The following is a 22,745-nucleotide window of genomic DNA, read 5'->3' on the forward strand; positions in this document are numbered from 1 at the left end:
CGGGACGTGGCACCAGTGAAAGAAAGAAAGAAAGAAATTTAAATATGTAGTTGGGACCCCATTGGATATACGTTGAACAGAGGCTAGCAGAGCAGGGGAGAGAGTGCAGGTGTCAGGCCATTAGGGCGCCGCAGCATTTTCTAAAGACACATGCCGGCACGGCGAGTGGAGCAGGAGATGCCAGGTAGAAGCCACTGGGCTTGGTATATTGCTTGTGTGCTGAGCTCCGCCGGATGGGCACCGTCTGTGCTTGTATGGTAAATGACAGAAAGCTGTTGTGGAATGAAAGACTGTTTTTAACGATTCGTGTCCATCGGTGCGTCTCGAGCTAACACGCCAGGGCACGATGTAATGCACTGTGTCCTGCATGAAGCCCATATTCTTAGGACTACTGGGCACATGACCGACCAAAGATAAGGTCTGAGCATAGCACCCGCAGCAGCCAGGTTCGCGCAAAGCTCATTTAATTGTTGTTGACTATGCTAACAAACAATAAAAACATAGCTACAAATGGCATTAGCTATGGATGCCCTTTCGCCTATGATAGCTAAAAATCTCTTTTGTTACAACTGTCCACACGTTTTAGCGTAAAATCGGTATACAATATCAGAATAATGTTAAAAGTCTTCCTAACGGCACCTCTTTCATCGCTGTACAGTTACTATGTGTTGAAAAAAAAAAAAGAGTGTTTATTGGAGAAATAACATACAGGGCGATTCAGTTGCTCCTAGGGTTTTCTGCAACCTGCAGCACCTTCAAATACAGCGCGCGCAGGATTTTTGTATTCTCTCGCTAGCTACACGACAACTATTGGTCCTACAGAAAAAAATGAACAGGACCTTTTTATAGGAAATCTAATGTAGCTAAATTTTTTATTGGGATACGTTTTTGCTAGAAGCCATAGTTACCGTATTATTCAAGAAAAAAGTACAAAGCAGATCTTAAAAAGCGTTTTTCTTTAATAACTCGAAAACCGTGACCTCCAGTGATATTGTATCCCAATACAAAATTGAACTAAAATTTAACTAAATTAAATGTGCTACAAAATGGTCCTCTCCATTTTCTGTAGGACTAACAGTCTATGTGTAGCGAGCGAGACGGTATGATAATTTTGCGCGTGGCTTTTGAAGATGTTGTGGGTTGCATAAAACCGTCGATAAGGGCAACTGAATCACCCTGTATGAAGATTCTGGAGAGGGAGAACAGAACCCACTTGTGCGTGGAGAAGGCCTTATTGACTGAAATGCGAAATAGGACAGAGTGGGAGTCAGAGGTTGTCTGTTTCTGATGTTCAAATGTGCGTGAAATCTTATGGGACTTAACTGCCAAGGTCATTAGTCCCTAAGCTTACACACTACTTAACCTAAATTATCCTAAGGACAAACACACACACCCATGCCCGAGGGAGGACTCGAACCTCCGCCGGGACCAGCCGCACAGTCCATGACTGCAGCGGGCTAGACCGCTCGGCTAATCCCGCGCGGCTCTGTTTCTGAGCTCCAGCACTAAAAACTCCCACTATTGGTTAATTATATTAAACCTAAGTATAGAAGGGAGACTGCTACATTATTAAAGATGATCTGACTGTTGAGCACTCGGAAGAATCACTGTCATTTACCATCCAAATAATGCAAGAAGCTATTAAAAAAAAAAAACTCAGAATAAGTATGGGCAGCAACAGTAGCATTCACAAACCGAGCTGTAGGAGTCACGTGAGGGCTTGACATGGACGTTAGGCTTTTTACATTTTTAATTGAAGTAAGTTTATTGGATTGGCAACCACATGCTCAACATGGGCTCAGTCAGAATAGTAGGTGCATGTTCCATTCCTCCAGTCGTTCTTCTCTTCCTCTTTTATTAAAATTCAGCAATCAGTTTGCTAATTTAGTAGTTTCCCCAAATGCTGTGTTGACTTCAACCTATTCATCTCAGACTAATTATCTGATTTTTGTCAAGTTATCGATATTTTCATTCCGTTGTAGCCTGTGTCAATATGTAATTAAGGTAATGGTTTCTTGTCTTTGTGCACTAGTGTTTAATCTGAAGCCCACGGAGACTTGTAATAAATAGGGTTCTATAGTAACCATTGTTTCAGTCGGTAGTTTGATGAGCATCCTATGTTATCAGCTCTTACAGCACCCATGTTTCACGCATGTTAGGATACCTCTGTTTAAAAATTCATTCATTACTGGTTATCACTGTTAGCATTCAACCGCGATTCTTATACATATATTTTAACAACGCGTTTCAAGAGACAATGCTCTCATCATCAGGTTGTAAAGTTTATGTCATGAAATTAAACGGACTAAAAAGACAAAATACCATCACAAATAGTTGGGAAGTCCATAGAGTAAAACTGAATTAAAAGTATATTGGACTATGGGTCCTCGTCTTACATTGAAGTTGTTGGCACAAGTCGATGGCCGTCCCATAGCTACCAAGTGCCTAGGTGTTGTAGCGTGGTTACAGCCGTGTGCTTGACGGTAACGCTATGCTATTGGGTACCTTATTTCCTTATTGCATTGGTCTGCCATCGTTAGCCTCTCGCAACTCCGTCAGTGACATGCTACAAGTTTAAAGTCGCATACCTACTCTAAAATAATTCTAAAAACCCGCTAAAAAATCTCATTTCTTTAAAATTATCTTGTGCATTTAGAATATTGCCTTGTTTCTTTTCATGGATAGCTATCTCGAACTCCTCTAGTAAATCAAGTTTCCTCCCTTTCTTTTCTACATGCAGTATTTCTACGTTATCTTCTATGCTATTAAGGGGATGGCTTGTTTCATATATATGGTTCGCAATAGCTGATTTGTCATAATTTCGTAACCTGAACGCATCTTTATGTTCTTTATACCGGATCGCGAATGATCTTCCTGTCTGGCCTATATATTTTGCATCACAACTTCTGCACTGAATCTTATAAACTCCCGATCTTTCAAACTTATTTCTCTTCTCGCCAATATCGTGCTTAAGGCTGTACCTCACTAGGTTATTAGTCTGAAAAGCTATTTTAACATCGTATGGCTTAAAAATATTTGCTATCTTTTGTGAGACTGTTCCGTAGTATCGCATCGTGATAATTTTCACTTTCTCGTCATCAGGTTCTTTCTTTTTGCGCTTATTACTTTTTCCTAACAGTTTTTTAACCATATCTATTTTGTAACCGTTATTCATCGCTATTCTCTTAACGGTATTAATTTCAGTCTCCCTATCTTTTTCTCTCATAGGTATATTGACTGCCCTATGCACGAGACTACGGAAAGCAGCTCCTTTATAAGCCTGCGGATGGCATGAATCATTCGGGATCACGACATCAGTCGTAGTTTGTTTTCTATAAACGGAGAAAGCATGTTTGTTGCCCTGATTTTTTATGTTCAGGTCCAGGAACTGTAAACAATTGTCAGTTTCATACTCCACGGTAAATTCTATTTTATTATGTGCGCCGTTGAACTTTTTTACTATTTCCTCAATGTCCTCACGGGAACCATCGACAAGTAACAGAGTGTCGTCAACATAACGTTTGTAATAAACAATTTTATCCATAAATTTATCGTCAGAATTTAGAACTTTATCTTCAAGGTCGTTGATAAAAATGTCCGCCGTAGTTCCTGAAATACTGGACCCCATGGCTAACCCATCGTCCTGAATATAAAATTTGTTATTAAACGTAAAAGAATTAAAACTTGTAATGAGTTGTAGGAGTTCAATAAATTCAATTGTCTCTTGCGTTGAAATTTTACCGTATTTAAGGAAATTTCTCTTAATGATTTCTATAGTTTCGTTAACCGGAACACTGGAGTATAAGTTCTTAACATCCAACGAAACCAAACGGGAAGTGTCAGTGACTGGCGTATCTTTAATTTCACCTATCAAGGTCATACTACCACGCACCGAATAGTTATTTTTATACACGTAAGTCTTTTACAGAATTTGGTTCAACAGTTTCGTTATTTTATATGCTGGACTATTTCGACCGTTAACAATCGGACGAACCGGATGCAGATCTTTATGTATCTTCACCTGTGATCTTAATTTGGGGGCCGTTGGATTCATGATAACACATCTTTTTTCGGCTTCTGTCAGCAGGAAGTGTGTGCGTTTAAGAACACCTTTTAGTTTAATTTGGAAATTGGCTGTTATGTCTTTCGGAATTTCCGTAATGCTATTTTCGACAAAAAACGCTAAGGTCTTCGAAACGTACTCCTCCTCTTTTAATATTACGACCGTATTCCCCTTATCCGCTTTTGTGGCAATAGCTTTCACTTCATTAAGTTTTTTATTTATAGAATCGACAGTTAGTCGGTCTGCTCTAGTCTTATGATTAACACTATTTCGCTTATTTAGTTCATTTTTTACTATTTTATGTAGCTTATGACCGACATGCCCGGTTCATTACTATTTAATTTGGCAATTTCTGTTGTCATTTTAGTGAGGGCAATTACTTCTTTCGCGATCTTCTTGTTAAATGACGGCTCAATATTAAACTTTAATGCCTTATTTAACATTTCTACTTCTGTATTATCAAATACAATATCCGTTTTGTTAACCACCCGTGGATAAAAGTCTAAAGACGAAAGGCTTTGTTGTTGATCTTTTCCATCTTCTTACTTAATTTACGAAGTGTTTTATCTTGTTTTTCTTTTTTTTATAAACTCCTTCTGTAGTATTTTGTGAAGTCTACACGTAACCTCTTCCCATACGTTCACCGGTAACATTTCCTTGACCTTAGTCTCTGCTCGAACTATTTGTTTTTTAATTAAGTCTTTCTTTTTATACAGATATTTAATTTCAGCACGTATCCAAAACTTTTTTGCTTTTTCAACAGCTAGTCGTCCCGCCCATGACTTGCAATCACAAAGTTTCAACTTCATGTAATTCGGGATAACATGATTCTTCACACATTCTTTGTTAAAGTTTATGTTTGCGGCAGTTTTTAATAACTTACGTCTTAAATTTTTGTATTTATACACTAACCTCAATGTCTCGCCTGACACTAACGATTTAATATAATCCATTATAGAGTCGAGGTAGTAGTTGTCGTTATACTGGTTATCACTGTTAGCATTCAACAGCGATTCTTATGAAACTGACAATTGTTTACAGTTCCTACACATGAATATAAAAAAGCAAGGCAACAAACATGCTTTCTCCGTTTATAGAAAACAAACTACGACTGATGCCGTGATCCCGAATGATTCATGCCATCCGCAGGCTTATAAAGGAGCTGCTTTCCGTAGTCTCGTGCATAGGGCAGTCAATATACCTATGAGCGAAAAAGATAGGGAATAGCGATGAATAACGGTTACAAAATAGATATGGTTAAAAAACTGTTACGGAAAAGTAATAAGCGCAAAAAGAAAAAACCTGATGGAGAGAAAGTGAAAATTATCACGCTGCCATACTACGGAACAGTCTCACAAAAGATAGCAAATATTTTTAAGCCATACGATGTTAAAATAGCTTTTCAGACTAATAACCTAGTGAGGTATAGCCTTAAGCACGATATTGGCGAGAAGAGAAGTAAGTTTGAAAGATCGGGAGTTTATACAATTCAGTGCAGAACTTGTGATGCAAAATATATAGGCCAGACAGGAAGATCATTCGCGATCCGGTATAAAGAACATAAAGATGCGTTCGGGTTACGAAATTATGACAAATCAGCTATTGCGAACCATATATATGAAACAGGCCATCCCCTTAATAGCATAGAAGATAACGTAGTTATATTGCATGTAGAAAAGAAAGGGAGGAAACTTGATTTACTAGAGGAATTCGAGACAGCTATCCATGAAAAGAAACGAAGCAATATTCTAAATGCACAAGATAATTTTAAAGAAATGAGATTTTTTAGCGGGTTTTTAGAATTATTTTAGAGTAGGTATGCGACTTTAAACTTGTAGCATGTCACTGACGGAGTTGCGAGAGGCTAACGATGGCAGACCAATGCAATAAGAAAATAAGGCGCCCAATAGCATAGCGTTACCGTCAAGCACACGGCTGTAACCACGCCACAACACCTAGGCACGTCAGTCCACAACAGCTCCCGAGCCGGCACAGTGCGACAGCATACTTGGTAGCTATGGGACGGCCATCGACTTGTGTCAACAACTTCAATGTAAGACGAGGACCCACAGTTCAATATACTTTTAATTCTGTTTTACTCTATGGACTTCCCAACTATTTGTGATGGTATTTTGTCTTTTTAGTCCGTTTAATTTCATGACATAGACCTTACAACCTGATGATGAGAGCATTGTCTCTTGAAACGCGTTGTTAAAATATATGTATAAGAATCGCGGTTGAATGCTAACAGTGATAACCAGTATAACGACAACTGCTACCTCGACTCTATAATGGATTATATTAAATATTCATTCATTAATTTATACGTTGTGCAGCACCTATAATTAGATTCATTTGATCCTATAGGTAGAAATCTGTTAATCGGTAAGGTCACCCAGTACACATCTTTCTGACATCTACAGCGGCACGTCGTTTGCTCAACCGTAACTTCTCGGTATGCAGTATATGTGTTCATGCATTACACGGAATTGTTTCTAATATCATACCTGTATATTTTTTTACACAAGTCTTGTGGCGTCTGTCTCTCAGGCTGGTAGAGTATTGGGCACATTTTTGAGAGATTCGACAATTAGCTGTTTGCAGATGCATTCTCGTTGGCCAAGTCCTTTGTGATGCCAGTTGCATTAGGAGCTATGGCCTGAATATCGTTCCTCAACAATCGAAATCTACATCTGCATCTATATGAATACTCTGCAAATTACATTTAAGTGCCTGGCAGAGGGTTCATCGAACCACCTTCACAATTCTCTATTATTCCAATCTCGTACAGTACGCTGAAAGAACGAACACATATATCGCTTGTCTAACTGCTTCTTTATACTGCAATCATGACAAATATATAGTGAACTATTCTGTATCGCGTGTGTTCTCAAATACGTATCTCGTCTTATGATGTGTGTTTACGGAAGTGGAAATAGTAAAAAACTGCTTTGATTAGTGAGAAAATAGGGAAATTTAAGAAAGGAGATCGTGGAGCTCCAGCCCGAGAAAACAAAAATAGTGGGATGGAGTCTGAATGTCTTTGGAGGAAATGCTGTATTAAAGGGGGATGTATCGAAGGAAAGGTTGCTGTGCGCAGGAAACTCACAACGATACATGTTGCGGTACTTCGAAAACTTTAGTTTCTAGTTATGTGCTGTCGTTACAAGTCAGAATCTTGATGGGCCACATACAACATTCAAGCATTTATATACATATCAAAGACACAGAGGGAATTGAAACTGCATGCTTCATAATGAGCTCGCTCTTACAACGATTCAGCAGGAAATAATTTAGCGTGCCAGCTCCCCTCTCTTTTCATAAAGGCTCATTTGACATGCGTTGTTTAGTAAAAAGAATCGTATGTGTTGTATCGTTAGCATAGTGAAACACAGGTTTGTTCTTTGAGAGACTCGAGGTTTGGTTTCGTCGCTTTCTCGCTGCGAGAACTGTTAAAAGCACATGTAGAAGTTGGAAAGGAGCGACAAACACAACATGTTGAGGCGAATTTCGCTGACGAGGAGATAGATAGATAGAAAGAGAGAGAGAGAGAGAAGGAGGGAGAAAGAGAAGGGGGATGGAGAGAATGAAAAGGTCGGGAGGAGAGGAGAGGGGAATAGCGGAAGAGAGTCGGGACAAGGCAGCGGCGGTGGTGAGCGGACAAAAGACACTCCACACAAAAGCACGCCCTGCAATAGCGTCCAGCGGCAACTGCGCAAACTGTAATTGGCCTCACTGAGACCGGTGTAAACAGGTGGATATTGGAGCTTATTCACTCGTAGCACAGAGGTCGCAGATAGCTGAATGGTACTAATGTGACGTATACACAAGCTGAGGGGGAGTTAGTTAGTTACACAAGATCCATAATCTCCTTGCCTAACGGAAGATTAATTTATGTAATTATTGCAGATCTGCGTTCGATATCGATCATAAACAGGTGACTATTGGCGATTATTTTCTCTCAGCTTAGAAGTCGCAACTAGTACAACGATACTATATGACGTATAAATGGTTCAAATGGCTCTGAGCACTAGGGGACTCAACACTTGAAGGCAATACAGCTCAGTACCAGCTCGGTTTCGTTTTTCCAGTATTGTTAACTGCACGTTGACAGTGGTAGACAGTAGTATGGACAGTTTTACCCGTGAAGAGTTGACCGATACTCTCCTCGTGTAACGGTTCACTGAGGGCTATTGTATCACTTTGTGATGTGTGTTTCACGTTTTGGTGATATGTTATAGGTAATAGCATTCAGTCTAATTTATTACCCCAATTTATCTTCATAATCTGTCTGACTGTTTTTGCATCACTTTTGTTGTGTATTTCCCGTTATGGTGAAGACATATTTCAGGTAATAGCATTCCGTCTGATTTCTTACCCCAGTTTATCTTCATTACCTGTCTGAGGATCTGTGTATCACTTTGCGTTGTGTGTTTCACGTTTGGCTGTTGAAACGTTACAGGCATTTTAACTGTTATGATATTGTTGCAGAAATATCTTTACTAGGGTACAAACTGTATAAAATTATAATCGCACTGAAACAATGACAACATCTCTGGCATGTAGCGATCACAATACTGTTTGTAGTAGAAACATTGTTCTGTAGCAATGACATAATATTCTAATTAAGATATGGCTGGTTTTAATGCCGTACTCAGCATGATCGGATGTAAAAGGCTTAGCTACGAATAGCTCATCAGTGCGAGCTACAGTCATAGCTGTTGATGATACTGCAGCTCAGATTGAGGAGCTATTCGTAGCCAAGCATTTTATAGCTGAAGAATGAAGCATAAGGCATTGAAAGCAGTCGTATCTAACGACGAGAACATGAAATTCTTATGCTACAATTTTTGTATTATAATTACAGTATTATTCTGTAACGGGCTACGAGAGACAGTAACACTACCAAGAAAATATTAAGGACACTGTTACATGACTCCTTTCCACATCCGTTTCTACGTTTCTCCAATGGGTACCCCCTCAGAAGCATATTATGATTCGGACTATGAAGTATATAATTGACTAAAATTAGTAAATGATCACAAAAAAACGTTACTTGGGAGGAGATGAATTTCTTAGTCAAGATCGCTTGAAAACAAACTTTATTACCGGTTTCGGAAAACATGATAACCATCATCAGATCTCGATAAAAGGTTATTGCGTGTCTCCTATATTAGCTGTATAGGCCGGTATATCGTTCATCTCGTCCCTCACATACCTGGCAATGTTTCTGAAAGAGTCGTTGTACGGATAGTATAGGATACACGCAGTAACTTTTTATCGAGATCTGAAGACGGTAAAAATGCTTACCGAAACCGGTAATCGACCAATAAAGGTTGTTTACAAGCGTCCTTTGCTGAGAAGTTCACCTTTTCTCAAGTAATTACTACGGATCGCCCCTTACCACTCAAGATGAGTAAACTAAAAAAAAAACTTGTTGTTTATTATTGGGATCTTTCCTTTACCATAAACTAATTCAAGCTACACTTTGATTAAAAAAATCCCGCATCCCACAATATACATTGGATTTCTTCACGCTGAACTTCAGGTGTACTGTAATGAGGCGCGAATGATTAAAATGAACATAAGCTCGAGATGTGTACAATTTCATCCAAGCTCTGCCGAAACACATACCTCAGCGCGTCTGTCGACCCACTGGAGCTGATACAAATATTACGATCAGCGCGCGCGCTATACAACAATGATGATTCAAAAAAATTGCCAGCAGGCAAAGTTTATTTATTACTGCCTGGATACAACTTAACTAAGTGTTGTTGCATAGCTACAGACTCTCAATAAGCAGTCAGACTGGAGAATAAGGTTAGGAACAGACAAAAAGGAATACAATATCACGTGAGAAGACGTAGGATCCACACAAAGCTACGGGTTCCTTGCACTAAAATATTAGTAAAATTTCCATCAGCAACAGCGAAATTCTGTCTGCGCTGTCGGGGTTCACTGTGCTGGAGGAGACCGTCGCCAGCAGCCGGCAGCGTTGGCGGCCTACCTGCTCCGGCCGTGACGGCGCCGTTCTGCGCCAGCTTGCCCAGGCGCTCCATGCGGATGGACTCCTCGCCGGCGCCGGCGGCGGAAGCGGAGCGGTGCTGCTGCGGCTGCGGCATGTCGGCCGGCGTGGCTGCTCGCGCGGACACCACTGCCACTGGCCGAGCCCCGCGCCGCCACCGCCGCCGCCGCCGACGCCGACGCCGCCGACGCCCCCTCCCTCCCCCAGTGCCCAGGAGAGGGGAGGGCGACGCCGCCCGGCGCCGAGTCCCGCCACCAGCCGGCGCCACCGGCGGCCGCCGGTCGGGCCGGCCCGGCGCGACTTGTTGCTGGCGGCAACAGGCGTCCCCGCCGGAGACGAGGGAGCGCCGGTCTGCTTTACAAGACTATCCACAAGGTGGTCAGCAGTTTGGTGTTTTTATCCTCTGCTGTCAGGTTAACAGCCGCCAGATTTCACGAAATATACCGAGGTGACAGTCATAATTTTCTTTCTTTCTTTTTTTCACTGGTGCCATGTCCCGCACTGACGCAGGGTCAGCATTGTTAGGGACGGATTTGGCAAGGTTACCCCCGTACCCCCCGGGACGGAATTTGTGTACCCCAGCTGTCTGCTGCTAGTGTAATTCATGGAATTGTGCGAACGTGTTCAGATGTCAGCGAGTCGTGTAACTGAGGCGGAACGTGGGGAACAGCCCGGTATTCACCTAGCGGGATGTGGAAAACCGCCTAAAAACCACATCCAGGCTGGCCGGCACACCGTCCCTCGTCATTAGTCCACCGGGCGGATTCGATCCGGGGCCTGCGCGACTACGCGAGTCCAGGAATCAGCATGTTAGCACTGTCGACTATCCTGGCGGTACAGGTGTCTGCCATAACGTGCCTCCTAATATCATGTAGGACCTCCTTTTGGCCGGAAAAGTGCAGCAACTCAACGTGGCATGGACTCAACAAGTCGCTGGAAGTCCCCTGCAGAACTATTGAAGCATACTGCCTCTAGAGCCGAACATACTTGCGAAAGTGTTGCCAATGCAGAATTTTGTGCAGAAACTGTCCTCAGGAATATGTCCCATAAATGTTAGATTGGATTCACGTCGGACGATTTTGTGACCAAATCACTCGCTTGAATTGTCCTGAATGTTCTTCAAACCAGTTGCGAACAGTTGTGCCCCGGTAACATGGCACATTGACATCCATAAAAATTCCCTCATTGTTTGGGAACATGAAGTCCACGAATGCTGCAAATGGTCTCAGTTGCTTCAGCTGGACCAGAGAACCCAGTCCATTCCAAGCAAGCGCAGCCCACATCATTATGGAGTCGCAAGCCTGCACAGTGCATTCTTGACATGTTGGGTCCATGGCTTAGTGGGCTCTCCACCATACTCGAACCCTACCATCAGCTCTTACCAAGTGAAATCGTGACTTATCCGACCAGCCTACGGTTTCCAGTCGTCTGGGGTCCAATCGATATGGCTACGGGCCCAGAAGAGGCGCTGCAGGCGATGTCAAGCTGTTAGCAAAGGCACTCATGTCTGTTGTCTACTGCCACAGCCCATTAGCGTCAAATTTCGCCGCACTGCCCTATCGGATATGTTTCTGTAGTTATTTCAAGTAGTATTACTTCTCTGTTGGCACTGACAACCCAAACCAAACGCGGCTGCTCTCTGTCGTTAAGTGAAGACCCTCGGTCACTACGTTGTCCGTGGTGAGAGGGAATGCCCGAAATTTCGTATTCTGTGCATGCTCTTGACACTGTGGATCTCGGAAAACTGAATTCCGTAGCGATTTCCGAAATGAAAAGTCCCATGTGCATAGTTTCAACTACCACTCCGCGAACGAAGTTTGTCAATTCTTGTCATGCGGCCGTAATAACGTCGGAAACCTTTTTACATGAATCATTTCAGTACAAATGTCAGCTTAACCAAAGCAACGCACGTTTATAAGTTGTATATCCGATACTGTCGCCATGTGTGTATGAGCACATAGCTGTCGCATGACTTTTGTCACCTAAGAGTAATTTAATTTGAAGACGCTCCTCTTCTAGCGGCGCGGTACCGTAGGTCGCTGGAGAAAGGAAGTGCTCCTAACAGGGTCGTTGAACGGGCACCCACAGCTATTTTCCTGTCGTCGAATTGACGTAGAATTTTGGAACACGTTTTCTGCTCGTATGTTACGATAATTATGGAGAGTGAGTATCTCCTCTGTAGGTTTCGAAAACTTCGATCATGTAAAACAAAAGTGTTCAAATGCGTGTGAATTCATAATGGACCAAACTGCTGAGGTCATCGGCCCCTAGACTTACACACTACTTAAACTACCTTATGCTAAGAACAACACACACACCCGTTCCCGAGGGAGGGCTCGAACCTCCGGCGAGAGCGGCCGCGCAATCCGTGACATGGCGCCTAAAACCGCGCGGCCACTCTGCGCGGCCATGAAAAACAGATCTCGCTCTACTCGCCCATGAGATGCAGAAAGCAGTAGGCATCTGTGTTACAGAAGCACTTCGACACAGTCCAACACTGACGCCTAACGAACAAAATAGGAGCGTACTCAAAATCAGCCAGCAGCACGATTGAACAGTACCTAGAAAACAGAACACATCGTGTCGTTCTTAACGAACAGAAGTCTTCACACGTAAAAGTAACTTCGGGAATATCGTAAGAGAGTGTTATAGGCCCACTCCTTTTCACAATATACAGGGTGCTCCATTGATAGTGAACGGGCCAAATATCTCACGAAATAAGCATCAAACGAAAAAAACTACAAAGAACGAAACTCGTATAGCTTGAAGGAGGAAACCAGATGGCGCTATGGTTGGCCCGCTAGATGGCACTGCCATAGGTCAAACGGATATCAGCTCAGTTTTTAAACAGGAACCCCCATTTTTTATTGCATATTCGTGCAGTACGTAAAGAAACATGAGTGTTTTAGTTGGACCACTTTTTTCGCTTTGTGATAGATGGCGCTGTAATAGTCACAAATATATGGCTCACAATTTTAGACGAACAGTTGATAACAGGTAGGTTTCTTTAAATTAAAATACAGAACGTAGGTACGTTTGAACATTTTATTTCGGTTGTTCCAATGTGAAACGGATAAGTACGTGGTACCACGTAACATTCCGCCAGTGCGGACGGTATTTGCTTCGTTATACATTACCCGTGTTAAAATCGACCGCTTACCAATTGCGGAAAAGGTGGGTATCGTGTTGATGTATGGCTATTGTGATCAAAATGCCCAACGGGCGTGTGTTATGTATGCTGCTCGGTATCCTGGACGACATCATTCAAGTGTCCGGACCATTCGCCGGATAGTTACGTTATTTAAGGAAACAGGGAGTGTTCAACCACATGTGAAACGTCAACCACCACCTGCAACAAATGATGATGCCCAAGTAGGTGTTTTAGCTGCTGTCACGGCTAATCCGCACATCAGTAGCAGACAAATTGCGCGAGAATCGAGAATCTCAAAAACGTCGGTGTTGAGAATGCTATATCAACATCGATTGCACCCGTACCATATTTCTATGCACCAGAAATTGCATCGCGACGACTTTGAACGTCGTGTGCAGTTCTGACACTGGGCACAAGAGAAATTACGGGACGATGACAGATTTTTTGCACGCGTTCTTTTTAGCGACGAAGCGTCATTTATCAACGTAAACTGGCATAGTATGCACTATTGGGCAACGGAAAATCCACGACGGCTGCGACAAGTATAACATCGGCGACCTTGGCGGGTTAATGTATGATGCGGCATTATGGGAGGAAGGATAATTGGCCCCCATTTCATCGAAGGCAATCTAAATGGTGCAATGTATGCTGAGTTCGTACGTAATGTTGTACGGATGTTACTACAAGATGTTTCACTGCATGACGGAATGGCGATGTACTTCCAACATGATGGATGTCCGGCACATAGCTCGCGTGAGGTTGAAGCGGTGTTGAATAGCATATTTAATGACAGGTGGATTGGTCGTCGAAGCACCATACCATGGCCGGCACGTTCACCCTATATGACGTCCCCGGATATCTTTCTGTGGGGAAAGTTGAATGATATTAGCTAACGGATATCTGCTAAAAGAGTTCACAAAAATTAGCCAGCGAGTGATCTAGAAGGAAACAGTGAAGCCAATATGATCTCGTTGCCACGGTGATTGAGACTTCGGCGAAGCCGAACATGCTTGCGGCGTGGCCGACAGTTTTTCAGCACCAGCGCAACACTGCTGCGTCATCAGTTCAGTGTAGGTGTCCATGCCTGGCCAAATACAGGGCCGACACGCTCTGACTGTTTTGTCCGTACAGTTCCTCAATGTGTTTGGTGGAGCAATCGCAACACATCTTTTTGCAACACTTTAGGAATAAGCACGCGTGATTATCCAGAGTCGTTTTGCATTAAAATTGCACCATGGTGGAGGAGAAGCTATGCCGGCGAACAAAATTTCGGCACAAAAAAGCATTTAAATGTATTTCACTGAACGACGCCAAGCAGAACGAATGTAGTGCAACAAAAGGTTCAAGTCAGGACCTACTTCCGTGGCCTGTGCAATTTTCCTTTAGTGCAGAGGAAAAGTCTGTAAAGCCGGCCGCTGGTGGCCGAGCGGTTCTGGCGCTACAGTCTGGAACCGCGCGGCCGCTACGGTCACAGGTTCGAATCCTGCCTCGGGCATGGATGTGTGTGTTGTCCTTAGGTTAGTTAGGTTTAAGTAGTTCTAAGTTCTAGGGGACTTATGACCTCAGCAGTTGAGTCCCATAGTGCTCAGAGCCATTTGAACCATTTGAAAAGTCTGTAAAGTTCAGTGTCCTGCGCGTCTACCTGAGAACAAGGTTCGGCAGTAGCATCGAATTCAGAATCAGGACGAACAGGAAGACGAGAAAGGGAGTCAGCATTTGCATAGTTCGACGTGGCCCGGTGCAATATTTCGTACTAATACTGTGATAATAACAAAGCTCAACACTGCAGCTTCTGCATGGTGGAACAGGTTTCGACGGATGAATCGAAGACTGAAGTGACTTATGGTGTGTGACTAGGTGAAACTTCCGACAAAACAGACAATATTGTAACTGTCAGGCAATATATGATAGCGAGCGCTTCCTTCTTTATTTTAAATAGTCACACTGAATCTAGCTCAATAAGTTGGAAGCGAAAGAAATCGGTCTGCCTGTGAACCAGATCTGTGCGAGAGCACATCTCCGACTCTGTACGAAGAACAGTCCACTACCAAAAATACAGGCTTAGCGGTATCGAAGTAATCAAGGCAGCTGTAACTCAACAAGGTATTTTTACACTTGTGGAATGCATCCTGAAACTCTTTGGTCCAAACAAAAGGCACATTCTTCCGGCGCAAACGATGCAACGGAGCCGCGATCTCGGTTGCGTTGAGTATAAACTGGATATTCATGTCAGTTTCCCTAAAACTGACTGCAATTCCGTCACGTTCCGCGAAGCAGGGAGGTCCCGAATGGCCAGAAAATGTGATTGTGGGGATGGAAACCTTGGATATTCAGAACACGGCGTAAGTACCGAACTCCAGTATGAAAAAAGGCACAGGCGACACTTCAAACCTGCAGCTGAAAGTGCTTGAAAAAGCGTACGATGGTTAGTGATATGTTCCTCCGGTGTACGGCCTGGTACCACCATATCGTCCACATAATTTGAATAAAATAGAACTTTTGCAGTAAGTTGTCCTAAGTAGCGTAGGAGTATGGGAGGTGCAGAGGCACTGCCAAAGGGTAAGCGCAAAAATTTGTCAATCTAAAATGTGTATTGACCACAAACACTTTCTGACACTCCTCATCTAGCGGAATTTGCAAATACACATCGTTTAAGTCAACTTTCCAATTTTTTAAAAAAATAGCGGCTTGCACCAAGTCTTTGCATTACTTTTTCAAAGTGGGGCAACGGATAATTATCAGTTATTTTTTGTGGATTCACAGTGAATTTAAATTCAACACAAAGACGAAGTCTTCCAGAAAGTTTTGGTAAGATTGCTAAGGGAGAAGCTCATTGACTACCCTGGGTAGCAGCAATAAAATCATTATATTAACATTAAAAAGATCACTTGCAGCTTTTTCTCTAAGTGCATGAGGGACGGGATGTGCCTGAAAAAAACTTAGGTTCTGCATTGTCGTTTATTGTAACGTGTGCCACAAAATTATTTGCTCTGCCAAGTTCTTCAGAAAATAAATGAGAAAACTCTGCAATCAATTAAGTGACGCTGTCTTTTGGGTTGAAACCTGAAATGTGGCAGGTAAACTACAAGTACCAAGTACTGGAATGTTCTGACCATTATACGCAGTAAGTTGCATGCAAGATTTTGTCAACTGTGCCGAGCCGAACTGTTCGTAAGTGGCACGATTAAGCAAGTAGCGGAAGCGCCAGTGTGTAACTGGAGCCGCACACAGCGTACGACAGTGACTAAGTTCACGAACGGTTTGTTTGACTGTCGTTACACAGCACTTTGGCGCGGTGAAGGCACATCCTGGATCTGGTCATTGCTAGTATCGGTAGTCGTTTTAGAAAGAACTGCATTCACTGAGTGAGAAGGTGCTCAGCGCTTGCGAGAGTGAAAGTGAGTTGAATACTTTTTCTGTTCCAAGAACACAGACTGAACATGCCCTGGTTTCTCACAAGCAATTCCATTCGCGTTCTGCGAAGGGTAATTTTGTCTTTTATGAATGGAAAAGCAGCAGGGACATGATTTCACATCAGACACATTCGTTCCCGGGTTCCCGGGTTCGATTCCCGGCGGGGTCAGGGATTTTCTCTGCCTCGTGATGGCTGGGTGTTGTGTGCTGTCCTTAGGTTAGTTAGGTTTAAGTAGTTGTAAGTTCTAGGGGACTTATGACCACAGCAGTTGAGTCCCATAGTGCTCAGAGCCATTTGAACCAATTTGAACACATTCGTTGACACTTATTTACTCTGGCTGTGGCGCGGTGGCCCATTTGCACGCAGCGGTCTTTTTTTTTTAAAAAAAAGAATCTCATTTTGTGAGTTTTCATTTGTTGTATCTACTGGAGGCGCACGTCGCAAGACACCCGTTTCAGTTCATCGTTGATCCATTAACTCAGAGAGCAGCTAACCCCCCTGACCGAACAGGCTGAGTTACCGTGCCGGCGTGTGCTCGGGTGCAAGGCCGTACCTGTTTGTCACCACGTATTACACTGAAAATGGGAGCTACCGCAAAGTTTTCCACGGCACTGTCACATGAGTCCTGATGTTCAAGAATTTGTAAGACCTTTTTCAAAGTAGGATCATAATGTTTAAGAATTTACTCACGAATCCTATTGCCTGGCAGATTGTAAGTAATTTTATCACGAATAATTGTGTCATTATAGTGCTATCCACAGCTACATTGATATTGGCACTGTCGTGTCAAACCCTGAAGTTCAGTGACCCATTGACTGTATGTCCTAGTTTTTTCAGTAATTGAAAGGACTTCTAACGAGCTGCAGCAACCTATATCTGATCCTCTTCATTGCTAATGACGTAAGAAACTACATCTTCTAAAACTATCATCTACGGCCTAATAGCCGGCAATAACTTCTGAGCGAGGGGGTAAACTCTTGTGCCGACCGCTGTGAAGAAATAAGAAAGTTTCACAGTACCTTGCACTCCATGTGCAGCACAAGGAGCGTCGAACTGAGCACAGTGCTCGTTCCATTCCTCTTGCTTTTTATCGAACGCTCGGAACGGTGGAAGGCACGGAGGCAGTGTGTGGATGTGGCTGGGTATTGTGGGCGAGTTGATGCAGCATCATCTTGTCCGTGAATGAGCTGCTGGAATGCCGTCATCGACTGCAACATTTGATGGTTCTGAAATTGATTGAATTGTAATATCTCAAAGCCAGCAGCAGCCGGCGGCGTAGGCCCAGCTGCGGTAGGAGATAGGTCAGAGGCCATTTTAATGAGAGGAGCGCCGCAACAAATTATAAGTAGAAGTAACGCAAAAGAAAGAACACAATTAGTAGCAATGTGCACCTGAAAGAAAAGAGAGAAACACTAATGATGCGCTCTGACGGAGCGGCGTAGAGCGAAGGCAGTATTGGTTCTGGAATCCTTGTCGCCAGATGTGTCAGTTAATGTGGGAGTCAGCACCGACACAAACAAGAAAGTAGAGATTGGTAATATGTGATGTGAGGCTTTCTGCACCAGAACTGGAATTCCATCAGCACCACCTGATGATGGCGGAACGGTTATTCGCCGAAATATCGTGGAACTTCGACGATCGGATCCGGCTGGACACCCGAGAACCTTAGATACAAGAAAGTAGAGAAGTTGCGACGTCCAGTGGTAGGAATCCAAAATCATCTCTCCATTAAACTTTAAGATTAATTAAACACTTTACTTCTGAAAATAAAAATAAATATAACTTCTCTTTATTAAGTGGCTTCCTGTGCCTTCTACTTGCAAGTACTTTAGCCGATAATATTAGTTGCAGAACGTAGGTTAAGAAGCGTATTATTATTTCTCAGCACTGATGCTCTCGAAATCTGCGACCGAATTGGGCCAAACAGTGATAGGCACCTGGTTAAATCAACGTGGACAGGGGGCGCTCAACTCTGTCTTCCTGGAAGACAGTCGGTGTGCAGTCGATGCCTTAGGACTCCACACTGTGTATCAAACTGTCCTGTTTTTGTCATGTGGTAAATGTCTGTATGGGCTGCAGCTTCTTCGAACAATTTTTCACTGCCGGCCGCTGTGGCCGAGTGGTTCTAGACACTTCATTCCGGTACCGCGCTCCTGCTACGTGTCGCAGGTTCGAATCCTGCCTCGGGAATGGATGTGTGTGACGTCCTTAGGTTAGTTAGGTTTAAGTAGTTCTAAGTCTCGGGGACCGCAGATGTTAGCTCCCATAGTGCTTAGTGCCATTTGAACCAATTGTTCATTGAAATAATTTAGGAATTATTATACTGGGATTGTAACTATGACAACATCTTGGAACAAATGAAATGAAACTTTTCTAGAAAAATATTGTACAGACATAAAATCTCAGCTTCATTATAAGTAGGTGGTGAGGTGCAATGCTCTGATCTTCAGAAGGTGTTGGCACCCGTGAAAAAGCTTCTTTCCCCAAATCTACCGTCAACTATATTTTTAACCGTTTTCTGGTGCAGTTGTACCCAGAACACGTATGTTTTGTTTCCTTTGCTGTTCCTTGTGTTCTTGGTTCAGAATGGTTCAATTGGCTCTGAGCTCTATGGGACTTAACATCGGAGGTCATCAGTCTCCTAGAACTTAGAACTACTTAAACCTAACCAACCTAAGAACACCACACACATACGGTGCTTATGTTCTTGATGTTGGTTTATGTTCTCCAGGTTTTCATTTTAGTATTATCGGACGTCATCTTCGTTGTACTGTGAAGTAGATACGTCTTCAAAATCTTCACCTGAGGAGTGTGGCCCACACAAACATTTCCAGTAGTTTCCAGCATTTGTCTTTACAGTTGGGAAGCCAAGTAGAATCAAGGGTACCAACATAATTGCTTAATTCATCTATATCTGACGAGTGTATCAAAGGAGCGATCGGCATACTCTCTAAGAGATATTGACACTTCACCAATAATTTAATGTTCTTTTTGAGTTAATAATAAATGTTTCAAAGGGTGACACTATCAAAGCAATGACAAAACAATGCCACAGGTTCATATAAAATTAACTGACTACCAGGCACCACACATACAGACATTGAATGGACGGTGAATATAGAGACCTAGTGGATAACGTCGGGAGATCCACGAGGCTTTAAGTAGTAGTAGTAGTAGTAGTAGTAGTATTAGTAGTAGTAGAAGTAAATAAGCTAATTCGTATACAATTACAATTTTCAGACCTCTACTTAGAGACAATCATTAGTTTACTGTTGGTATACAATACTTTTTAGAAATAAATTATAAAATAATGTAATGCCACACTATTCACTCATATCTCACTATCAGTCACTGCACACACTATACGCTCATTGTTTCATAACGCTTCCCTGACTACACACACAAATACATATACACTGGTGATCTCTGGGCCGCTTTCTGTACCGAAACTTTCCATTTGCTACCCAGAAACACTGAGTCAGCATCCCTCTATAATGAGTGAGGTGCCGAGCTCAGAAAAAGGAAGAGGTGTTAGTATTGTGCAACGCATAGCTTGGGGGCAAGTTTTACTAGAAAAAGAAAAAAGAAGGAAAAAAAAACATAGTCTGAAGGTTTCATGCGAAATGTTGGATGTTTTATAATCATTATTATTATTTATTTGTATAACATTTTTTAACGAAACCCCTACTTAGTTTTATCTAAGTAATCATTCAATGTATAAAATGTATTGCACAACAGGTACTTTTTAGCCGCCTTTTTAAATAAGTGTATTTTTGCAATTCCTTTAATCCCTTTTGCTAATTTATTGTAAAGTTTTATTCCTTGGTAGAAAATGCTGTTTTGAGTTTTATGTTTATTTTTTTCTTGATAAATGTAAATTAAGTCTAGCTCTTGTTCCATGGTCAAGGACAGAGCTGTTTGTGCAGTAATTACCAATGTTATTTTTGATGTGTTCAACTGACTGGTCAATGTATTCACACGGAGCGATCAAAGTCCCTAGTGTTTTGAACAGATCTTTACAATGAGCTCGAATACTATTTTTGGTTATTATTCTTATGGCTCTTTTCTGGAGTTTGAACATTGTTTTCATAATTTGGGCATTTGTTACCAAAAAAAGAATACCATAGCTAAGAATTGAGTGTACATATGTATGGTATGCAACTAAAAGACACTGAATGTTACACACAGATGATAGGATTGTAAGGGCATAACACGCTGACGACATTCTGTTTGCTAGTACCTTTTTCTTCAACTGAGAATCAATTTTCATTCCTAGAAATTTTTCATTTGTTACAGTTTATAGAGGTGCCAACTACATTTAATTTAACATTGTTATTTTCCCTCTTCAAACTGAAATTCATGGAATTACCTTTCTTTATGTTCAATGTCACTTTATTGCTTACTGACCAATCGTAAACTTCCTTGAAAGTTTTATTTGCTTTGCTTTTTCTGAAAGGAGGTCTCTTGTTTTCTAAGTGACTATAATTTTGCAGTCATCAGCGAAGAGAGTTTTTCACCATGAGTAACACTACTGGGAAAGTCATTAATGTTTTTCAGGAATAGTATTTCCGTGGATCTTGTTGCATACAGAGATTCACGAGGCGGGAAAACAGTAGTGAAAGGCAGGAAGATCTGCAAAGGATCAACGCTTGATACAGCGTTTGCCAGTTGATCCTCAACATAAAAAAATGTAACGTATTGCACATAAATAGGCAAGATCCCTTTGTGTACGAGTGTACGACTGCAGAGTGACCAATGAAAGCAGTCAGATACATTAAATATCTGGGAGCAAGCATACGGACTGATTTAGAGAGGAAAGACAACATTAAACTAATCGCAGATAAGGCAAATGTTGGACAGAGATTAATTGGAAGAATCCCCAGGAAGTGAGGTCTATACACGAAGTATTTAGCTTACAGACTTCTCATTCGATCAGTAGTTGCATATTGGCCGTCTGTCTGGGATACGGAATAGATAGGCTGATAGAGGAAATAGGATAGATCCAAAAAAAAGCAGCACATTTCGCTACAGGTTCAGTTAGTAAGAGCGAACACGTCGCGGAAGTGCCCAGCCATCTCCAGTGGAAGACACTGCAAGAGAGGCGTTATGAGTCATGGTGAAGTTTACTGTTAAAATTTCGAGAGCGTTTGTTTACAGAAGAGTCAAAAAATATATTCCTTCTTCCTATGTTTGTCTCGCGAAAGACCACAAAGGTCACGCAGAACGTCGCCAAGAATCCTTCTTCCCGCGAACCTTTCACTACTGGAACGGGAAATGGCTGAAGCGACAACGGGACAGTGGCACAGAGCAATCCACACCCCTCCCCCCACCACCGCTTCGTACAATACGGTGGCGTGATGAGGATAAATATATGAATGAATAGATGTAGACTCCCTCAACACGCTAGCGCGGATTGTTGTAACTAACAGCTCGAACTGACACTAACTGCAGGTCTTCAGTGCTAAATAAATACTTTTGGCAATTTGAATAACTTTCTATTTCTCCTGTCTCCCGTTTAAAGTCGCTGTCTTATTCCTTTGGAATTAGACGTTCTACAGCTATGATTTGTAGTTTTTTTATTTATTTATCTTTCGTTTTTTGCGAGTAATTTGGGCGTCGCAGCCTCGTCTGCAAGAAACTTGAGTTTAGACGTGGATGATGGTGATAACGGATTATAGCCTGACACCGAAGTTAATGGCAGGAATGGTTAATTTGAAATGAGGCCGCTACATTGAAACCAGCCGCAAAGGACGAAAGATAAATCAATGAAATAATTGGCCAGGTGCGAGTACGATTCGATCAGTTAGCGTTCCCGAAAACGGTCGGCCGTCGTTCAATAAGTAATGCCCCACATTTTTATTCTCAGAACATATTTATTGTTGAGAGTCAGAATTTGGTGACAATATACATCAACATGTCTTTCCATGTCCTATTTTTCTATGTAGATTCCATCACGTTCTATGGCCGTACGCCAACGTTGTGGAAGAGCATGGTGAAAGCTCTTGTCCTGTAGGCGTAGACATGTTTTCACTTTGTGACTGACACTCTCGTCATTTTCAAAGTGAGAATCTTTAAGCCGGCCGGCACGAAT

Source organism: Schistocerca nitens, chromosome 5, assembly GCF_023898315.1.
Source record: "Schistocerca nitens isolate TAMUIC-IGC-003100 chromosome 5, iqSchNite1.1, whole genome shotgun sequence".
NCBI lineage: Eukaryota > Metazoa > Arthropoda > Insecta > Orthoptera > Acrididae > Schistocerca > Schistocerca nitens.